Source organism: Crocuta crocuta, unplaced genomic scaffold (genome assembly GCF_008692635.1).
Source record: "Crocuta crocuta isolate KB4526 unplaced genomic scaffold, BGI_CrCroc_1.0 scaffold35, whole genome shotgun sequence".
Classification (NCBI taxonomy): Eukaryota; Metazoa; Chordata; class Mammalia; order Carnivora; family Hyaenidae; genus Crocuta; species Crocuta crocuta.
In genome coordinates, this window is record NW_027530625.1 from 3975301 (window position 1) to 3984785 (window position 9485).

At 45.1% G+C, this 9485-nt stretch overlaps 1 protein-coding gene across 1 annotated transcript in view; it reads left to right on the forward strand.

Moving 5' to 3' along the window:
* The first annotated feature begins 6409 nt into the window (after window positions 1-6409).
* The window catches only part of RALGPS1 (Ral GEF with PH domain and SH3 binding motif 1), a 257605-nt gene continuing 254529 nt past the window's right edge, over window positions 6410-9485 (forward strand). The window contains exon 1 of the mRNA XM_077768262.1: window positions 6410-6477. The gene's annotated coding sequence lies outside the window, so the exon portion shown is untranslated. The remainder of the gene's footprint in view (window positions 6478-9485) is intronic.

Here is a 9485-nt window from a genome sequence, read left to right on the forward strand (position 1 = left end):
ATTGGGAGACACTGAGAGATGAGTGAAAATAAAGGACCATCCATGGGCAAGTCATAGGAAGGATTGGCAGTGGGAGTGGAACCATTCAGGTGTCAGGTGATTTCGAAGTAGTTGTTGTGATTATGACATAAAATATACAAGTGAAATGATGGAGAGAGGATAGAACATGAAACCATAATTAACAGAGAAAGCAGGAGTTCCTGCTTAAACTAGGGATCATGCATGTGGACACACTCTCCACTCTAAAGAACTATACAAATATGAGGGACAAAAGATTTGAAAGCAAGCTCCATGCCATCCAGTCTGCCTGGACATGTGTTTTCTAGCTAATAGAATGCTGTGCAGGTGTGCAGTGTACCTGGGGCCACTTTTGTGGTGATACCTCTGGACATCATCTTTTTGAACTGCCCTGGAGAGAATTGCTTGGCACCTTCATTCTGCAGGAGGGCGTATTGCTGGTGGGAATGTGAAATGGTGCATACTCTTTGGAAAACAATATGTCAGTGTATCAAAAAATTAAGCACCAAATTGCCACACAACTTAACAATTCCATTCCTAGGTATAAACCTGGAAGAATTGAAAACAAATGCTTACACCAAAACCTGTACATGCATGTTCTTAGCAGTAGAAGTGTTATTCATAATAGCCCAAAATGGGAACCCAAATATCCATCAGGTGATGAATGGATAAACAAAGTGTGGTATACCCAGATAAAGGAGTATTATTTAGCTATAAAGAAGAATGAAGTACCGATTCTTAGTACAGCATAGATGAACATTGAAAACATTCTAAGTGAGAGAAACCAGACAGAAAAGGCCACATACTGCATGATTCTGTTTTTATGAAATGTCTAGAAGAAGCAAATGCGTAGACACAGAAAGTAGATTGGTGGCTGCCAGGGAGATGGGGCATAGGAGTGAGTGCTAGTGGGTACTGGGTTTCTTTTGGGGCTGATGAAAATGTTCTGGAATTAGATAGTGGAGATGACTGTGCAACTTAGTGAATATGCTAAAACCTGAGTTCTAGTGTAAAAGGGTCCATTTTATGGTATGTAAATTATATCTCAATTAAAAAAATAGTTCTTTTTCTTACTGTTAAATGTTAATTGTGGAAAAGTAAGAAAATAAAGATAGACGTCCCCCTCAATGCAGCCATCATCTCTTTTTATCTTTTTTTTTTTTATTGTTGAAGTATAGTTGCCATTAGCTTCAAGTGTGCAACATAGTGATTTGTGATTTGACAATTCTATGCATTACTCAGTGCTCATCATGATAAATGTAATTATCATCTGTCACAATACATTGTTATTACAATATTATTGACTGTATTCCCTATCTGTACTTAAAAAATTTTTTTTTAATGTTTTATTTCCTGAGAGAGAGAGAGAGAGAGAGAGCATGAGCAGGTCAGAGAGAAAGGGAGACAAAGAATCTAAAGCAGGCTCCCAGCTTGGGGCTAGCTGTCAGCACAGAGCCCCACGCAGGGCTCGAATCCATGAACTGTGAGATCATGACCTGAGCCAAAGTCAGACACTCAACCGACTGAGCCACCCAGGCGCCCCCTATCTGTACTTTTCATCTCCGTGACTTAATACTGGTATAATACTTTGTACCTCTTAATCCCCTTTCGCTTATCACACACCCACTTCCCCTCTGGCAACCACCAGTTTTCTGTATCTGAATCTGACTTTTTGTTTTATTTTTTAGGCTCTCCATGTAAGTGAAATCATATGGTATTTGTCTTTCTCTGTCTAATTTAACTTAGCATAGTACCCTCTTGATCCATCCATGTAGTCATAGATAGTAAGATCCCATTCTTTTTTATGGATGAATAATATTCCATTGTGTATATATGTATACCATATCTTTATTCACTCATCTATCAGTGGACACTTGGGCTGCTTCCATATCTTGACTATTGTAAATAATGCTGCAGTAAACACACGGGTGCATATATCTTTTCCAGTTAGTGTTTTTGTTTTCTTTGGGTAGTTACCCAGCATTGGAATTAATGGATCATAGGGTGGTTCTCTTTTTAATTATTTGAGGAACCTCCGTACTGCTTTCCGCAGTGGTTGCACCAGTTTATACTCATATCAACAGTGCATGAAGATTTCTTTTTCTGCACATCCTCACTGACACTTGTTATTTCATGTCTTTTTGACACTAGCCATTTTGACTGGTGTGAGGTGATAGCTCATTGTGGTTTTGATTTGCATTTCTCTGATGATGAGTGATGTTGACCATCTTTTCATGTGTCTGTTAGCCACTTGCATATTTTCTTTAGAAAAATATTCAGAGCCCTTGCCCATTTAAAAATCATATTATTTGGTATGATTTTGCTGTTGAGTTGTATAAATTATATATTTTGCATATTAACCTCTTATTGGATATGTCATTTGCAAATATCTTCTCTCATTCACTAGATTGCCTTTTTGGTGGCTTCCTTTTGCTGTACAAATGATTTTATTTATTTTTTATTTTTTTATTTTATTTTTTAAAATTTATTTCGAAGAGAGAGAGAGAGAGACAGCGTGAGCAGGGGAGGGTCAGAGAGAGAGGGAGATACAGACTCTGAAATAGGCTCCAGGCTCTGAGCTGGCAGTCAGCACAGAGCCCGATGCGGGGCTCGAACCCACGAACCGCGAGATCATGACCCAAGCGAAAGTCGGGCGCTTAAATGACTAAGCCACCCAGGCGCCTGATTTTATTTATTTTTTAAAGTCTATTTTTTAATTTTGAGGGAGAGACAGAGAAAGAGCATGAGCAAGTGGGGCAGGGGCAGAGAGTGAGGAAGAAAGGGAATCCCAAGCAGGCTCTGTGCTATCAGTGCAGAGCCTAATGCAGAGCTTGAACTCACAAACCTTGAGATCATGACCTGAGCTGAAACAAAGAATCAGACACTTAACCAACTGAGTCACCCAGGAGCCCCTGTATAGATGCTTTTGATTTTTGTGTTGACCTATTTATTTTATAACTAGAAGTTTGTACCTCTTAATTCCCTTCTCCTGTTTCATCCATCTCCCCACCCATCTCTCTTCTGGTAACCACTAGTTTGTTCTTTGTATTTAAGAATTTGTTTTTTTTTTTGTTTTGTTCCAAGATTCTGGACATAAGATAATATAGTATTTATTGTTCTCTGACTTATTTCACTTAGCATAATAATACCCTCTAGTTCTATCCATATTGTTACAAATGGCAGGATTTTATCAGCCATCATCGTACTGTTAATACTTGGTGTACATATGTCCAGACTTTGTCTGTGTCTGTCTCCAAGCTGGACTGATAGACCATTTTATTCTTTTCTTCTGTCATGAGATGTTTATGTGGATGGGCATAGTCCCCAAGCATGTTCTTTTATTTATTTATTTTTTATTTTTAAAAAAAATTTTTAATGCTTATTTAGTTTTGAGACAGAGAAGGACAGAGCATGAGCTGGGGAGGGGCAGAGAGAGAGGTAGACACAGAATCTGAAAAAGGTTCCAGGCTCTGAGCTATCTGTCAGCACAGAGCCCGACGCAGAGCTTAAACCCATGAACCGCGAGATTATGACCTGAGCCAAAGTCAGACGCCCAACCGACTGAGCCACCCGGGCCCCCCCAAGCATGTTCTTTTATTAAGTGTTTTAGCCTCTCTTTAGAGTGTTTATGTTGGAAACAGAATTTCTCTGCAAGTGGAAACAGTACACTGAAGTCCAAAGACCTGGGGTCCTGTTCAGACTTATCTTACGTTTGAGAGAGGCGCTTAATTTCACTCCCCTCATCTTTTAAAGAGAGAGTGTGTGAGTGGGGGAGAGGGGCCAAGAGAGAGAGAAGATCTTAAGCAGGCTCCACGTGGAGCCTGACATGGGGCTCAATGGGGCTCAATCCCACGAACCCTGAGATCTTGACCTGAGCCAAAGTCGAGTCAAACACTCAACCACCTGAGCCACCCAGGCGCTTCTCACTCTCCTCATCTTTAAAAGGAATTGTGATACTTACTTTCTGATATCTTGTCCACAAGGATGGCTAAAATGAAAACCAAAACCAAAACCATATCAAGCTGGTGAGGATGTGGAGCAGCCAGAACTCCCTGCCCTGCTGGCGGGAGCGTAAATTGCTTTAGCTACTTTGGAAAACTGTATCATCTATGGAAGCTGAACGTACACTTACCTTACAACCTAGCAATTCCACTCCAAGGTACCAGCCCTACAGAAAGGCATGTAAGTGTGTACCAGATGTCATGCTTAGGAATGTTTAGGCAGCACCACCTGTAATAGCCCAAACTGGAAGATCCCAGTGCCCACCAGCAGCTGAATGGACAAATACACGTGGTAAACACCCACAGTGGAAAACCATAACAGTAAAAGTTAATGAATAACAATTCAGTGAAAAACCCAGGACAAATTTTGCAAATATAGTGCTCAAGTGCTCAGTCAGACACAAGATTTATATACTGTGTGATCCCATTCATGTAAAGTTTAAATAGAACCAACCTATGCTGTTAGGAATCAGAATACTGGCTACCTTTGGGGGGCAGGTAGTGATAGAAGGGGATGCAGTGGGTTTCTGGGGGTGCTGGTGATGTTTGGTCTCTCCTTACGGGTGCTGGTTACATGTACTTTGTGCGAATTCTTTGACCTGTGCATTTATATTGTGTGCGCTTTTCTGTACATATGTTGCACATCTGTAAAAAGTGTATCTAAAACACTGAGAAAAGAGAAGCATATCAGTCACATTGCTCTTGTTAAAACTATTATTACCAATGAGAATGAAAGTTTTTTGTATTGATGAATAAAATTATTTTAACCTATTTAGTCTTTATCGCTTTGATCATTGTATTTGTTTTCTAATATATGTAACACGGTACATTAGAATGTGTACTTAATTTACAAATAAATAATATGTATGTTAGAGGTGTTTGCTTACTATTTCTCAGCCGTTGGTAGTGAGGGATCAGAAGGTTTGGTGAGCTGTGTGGCTCAGGCTGGCAGCACGGGGGCCGCCTGAGCGCAGCCTGGCTGCCGGAAGCAGGTGGGCAGCAGGTGGGCAGTGGGTGAGCCTTCAGCAGTTCAGTGGGCATCTGTGTTTGGGTTGGTTTCCCTGTTGCTGGAGCACAGAGTGTGAGACGCAGCAGAGCGGTGGTGAAACTGGGGAGTGAGGCAGGCACCAGGTCTCCAGGGGGAGGGCCTGAGGGGAAGCTCTGAAAGGTGAGAGGACAAAAGGAAGGGGTCGGCAGAAGAAAGGAGGCAGCAGAGGAGGCCAGCGGGGATGGGAGGAGACAGAGCCACAGAGTCACTATTAGGGGCCGAAAGCTGAGTTTCCAGAAAGAGAGACTGGTGAACCAAGGGGTGGGAGAACCTGAGGTCACTAGCCTCTGCGGTGTCTTGGTGGCTTGGGAGGGAGCAGCCCCCTGCTCAGGTAGGGTGTGTCCAAGCGGGTGGTAGTGAGATGGGGTGGTACTGAGGAAGTGGGGGTGTCTGATGGGTAGCAGCCTGGAGTTCAAGGGTCAGAGCTCTTTTGAAGACCGGAGAGGACTGCAGGTGTTCTCGGGGAGAGGGGAGGACCAAGAGAGCGGAAGACATTGGGCTTGCAAGCGAGAGGTGGCTGAGCCCTGAGCCCAGGCCAGTCGTCAGCCCTGGATCTCCGGCAGCAGCCTCTTTCTCAGAGGTGGGAGCGGAGGACCAGGAGTAGATGCAGAAACATTTAGGTTAAAGGAGGGACCCGAGGGAGCTGAAGTCCACTTTCGTCCGTGAAGGAGGTGGTGCGGCCGCCCACCTGCGTGTGGAGTGAGCTGGGAGGTGTGGGGAGAGGGGGTGCTGTGGAGGACAGAGACCAGTGATGGGGGGGCCTTTGCAGGCCTCCTACGCAGGACGCTTGTCTGTGCCACCGGGCTGCTGAGTCGGGACGTGCCAGCCGCTCCCTCCCTTGTACGCACACTCTTTTTTCAACAGCAGTGTGCTCGGAGGGCAGGGTGTTTGTGTCTGGGTACTCCTGAGTTCCTTCCGTGCTGGGTAGTGCCCGAGGCCATGGCTGGTGCGTCGGGCCTGCCGGAATGCATTTTCCCTTGGAGTCCGTGCTTTTCTTTGGGGGTGATTCCCCAGGCAAACCCTCACACACTTACCACAGCATGTATCCAAAGCATGATGGGAAAGAAGTTTAAGAAGTTTCCGTTGATTTTGATGCATTTGGACAGGCTTTGCTACCTGGGAGGCTAATGGTGATATCAGCCATTGACCTGTGGGAAAAGGATTTGACATTTCAAAGAACAGGTTGAAATCAGATCTTCTAGCACCGTAGCTGGTCTGACCTTGCTGAGCTTTGAAAAACCGTAGTTGGTCTGACCTTGCTGAGCTTTGAAAAACCAGTCTTCCCATATGGAACATCATTGTAAATGGAGTTATTCCTCCTACTTTTACAGCGGCTACTGTTTGCAAAGAGACGTGCGGGGATGGTATGTCCTATTGGCCTGGGATTATGAAGCCCCACATGTATTCCTGGTAAGTTGGCTTATGGACACACAGTGAGGTGTGCTGTCTCGAGCAGGGCCGTAACGGACAGGCATTGAAAGGTGCACGCTGGTGCAGGTGATCTGGGTGGTGGTGTGGTCAGAGCAGCCTCATGCCACATGGGCCTCCTCCGCGGGGCTGAGGAGCTGCAGGGTGGCTTTTGGGACCTCAGACATCCATGCAGAAGTTCCTTCTTGTCAGATGAAACTCTGAGGCTTTCTCTGTCGGTTCTTGGATCAAGGGCTTTTCTTTTCTCTGCCTCCTCCTGGTGCAGCGCCCCTTCTTGCTCCCTTGTTATGCTGTTACCCGTTTCCTTCCAGGGGTAAGAAGCCAGGTGTTCTGTGTCTGACTGCCCAGCACCTGGGATGACTTCCTTTCTCTCAGCCTCAGGCTGTCCCCGAACCTTCCCCACAGCCCCCTCCCCTCTCTCCCTCCAGTTCAGCTGCCCTTGCCTCAGACCCTTCATCAGAAAGGCCAGCTCTTGTGTGAGTTGCTTGGCTGTGGGAGGAAGGGTGAAGGTATATGAGGACAGATAAGACGTGGTCATTGTGGTCATTGTCGTCAAGAGGCCTCACTCTGGTGGTCAGTGCCCTGCCCGCCCTTGCCTTCCCCGCCCCCGTTCCTGCTCCCTGAGATTCTGCGAGCCCTGTCTGGCACCTCTTCTGAGAAGGATTTTCTCTGCTCCCCGGCTGCTTGGGGCTCTCCTTCCTTTCAAACCCTCGTGGCACATGTTTTAACTTCCTCAGGGTCCTGCCTACATTTTGCATCACATCATGCTTTTTTGATGTACTGTGTACCTCCTACCTTACCTCCTTTACTAGACTTTAAACTCTTTTTTAAAGAGGTATTTATTTATTTTTGAGAGAGAATGTGAGCATGTGCACACACAGGAGTAGGGGAGGGGCAGAGACAGAGGGAGACGAGGATCCAAAGCAGGCTCCATGCTGACATTAGAGAGCCTGACACGGGGCTCGAACCCACAAACCTTGAGATGATGACCTGAGCTGAAGTTGGACACTTAACAGACTGAGCCACCCAGGCTCCCCTAGACTTTAAGCTCTTTTTTTTTTTTTTTCCAGTTTTTTTCTTAAATTAAAAAAAATATTTTTGAGAGAGACAGAGTGCAAGTAGGGGAGGGGCAGAGAGACAGTGAGACACAGAATCTGAAGCAGGCTCCAGGCTCTGAGCTGTCAGCACAGAGCCCGATGCAGGGCTTGAACTCACGAACTGTGAGATCATGACCTGAGCTAAAGTCAGATGCTTAACCATGTAAGCCACCCAGGTGCCCCCAGACTTTAAGCTCTTTTCAGGTGGGGGTTGTGTCTTGCTCATTATTGTACCCATGCAGTGCCTTGCTCAGTGCCTTATACACAGGAGGTGCTCAGTAAATATTACCAGACTGAAACCAACTTGGACTGTCTTATAGCTCTCCATACCCATCCCCTTTGTGGCCATGGTTCTTGGATCTTGAGACAACATAAACTATTGAAAGGAGGAGAAGCAGAGAGTGTTTGCCTAAAAGAACGTTATGAGATTCTGTACAGGTAGGAGAAATCACAAAAATGTTAAAAGCTGAAAGATGACAATATTTTTTCAGATTGTTCTAGTAGCTTTACCCTCTTGTCAACCCATTATCACAAAAGAGGCAGAAGGTGCAGTTTCTGATGTTTTCCTACCAGGGATTCAGTCTTTCTTCATGTTCCACGATTAACTACAAGTAATTCATATAGTGCTTAGAAGAAGCTCTTTCCCTGACACCCACTTCCTGGTGGGATTGGGTCCCCGAGGAGGATGCTGGAGACCGGCTGCTGGTTTAGGGGTAGGAGCACAAGACAAAACAGACTCAGAGAGAAGTGATTTCCCTGAGGTCACAAAGCAGGGTAGTGGCAGAGTTGAAATTGGACTCTAGGTCAGTCTTTTTCTAGAAGTGAAACCTCTCTCCACGGTCTGTGCTTTTGGGTCTGATTAGAACTGGATTCTGGGATGAGGTGCCTGGCTGGCTCAGTTGGAAGAGCATGCAACTCTTGATCTCAGGGTTGTGAGTTTGAGCCCCATGTCGGGTGTAGAGATTACTAAGAAATAAATAAACGTGAAAATTTTTTTAAAAAAGACTTAATAAAAGAACTGGATTCCAGGAGAGGGATGGTGGCTGCCCATTTGCTGTCTATGGGGCATCTGAGCAGAATTGCTCCCAGTCTTGCAGGTGGGAGAGGGCTCCTCTCTCTTGTCACCACCAGGGTGGGGACCAAAGGGCAGAGGATCTACTCCCCCTTTCTCAGCAGGACGATCACGGTTCACCAGCTCATTTCACTGGAGCCCTCTTGAACAGAGACTGTCAGGTTGTCTGGGGCTTCAGGCTTCTGCCCAGAACGGGGAATACAAGAACCTGTATCCTTCAACAGGCAATGACCGATGACAACACGTTTTCGGAGACTTGGCCATAGAAAGGGGGAAGCCAAGCTTCACACTTGGTGCAGCGGCTTCTTGGAGGCAGGATGAATGGAGAGGACGCTTAAGAGCTTTAATTCACAAGGAAGGAGCTCCCAAAGGGGTGAGACTGAAGTGCACCAGAGGCTTTCTGGAACTAAAAAACATGTCTTTTGAATTCAAAGATCAACAGAAGAGTTGAAATTAGTGGTTTGGAAGGTCACACAGAAGAAAGGCCCCACAACCCAGAACAATAATAAAAAGAAATGGAAATCATGAATTAAAATGTGAGACGCTTAGAGGCCTTATCCAGGAGACCTGGCATGGGGGTGAGAGAAGGTCCAGAAGGAGAAGAAGGAATAGATGGAGGAGTAATAGAAAAGCAGTAGAAGGAAATATCCATGAACTGAAGAAAGATGTGATTCTTCAGATTCAGTGGATTCATCCAGTTCACACCAAGGCTAACACTTAACCTATTTTCTAGTAAAATTCTTAAACTCCCAAGAAGAAAGAGAAAGGTCTTTTGAAAGAAGAAAAGAGGTTTTTTTTTTTTTTTTTTTTTTTTTTTTTTT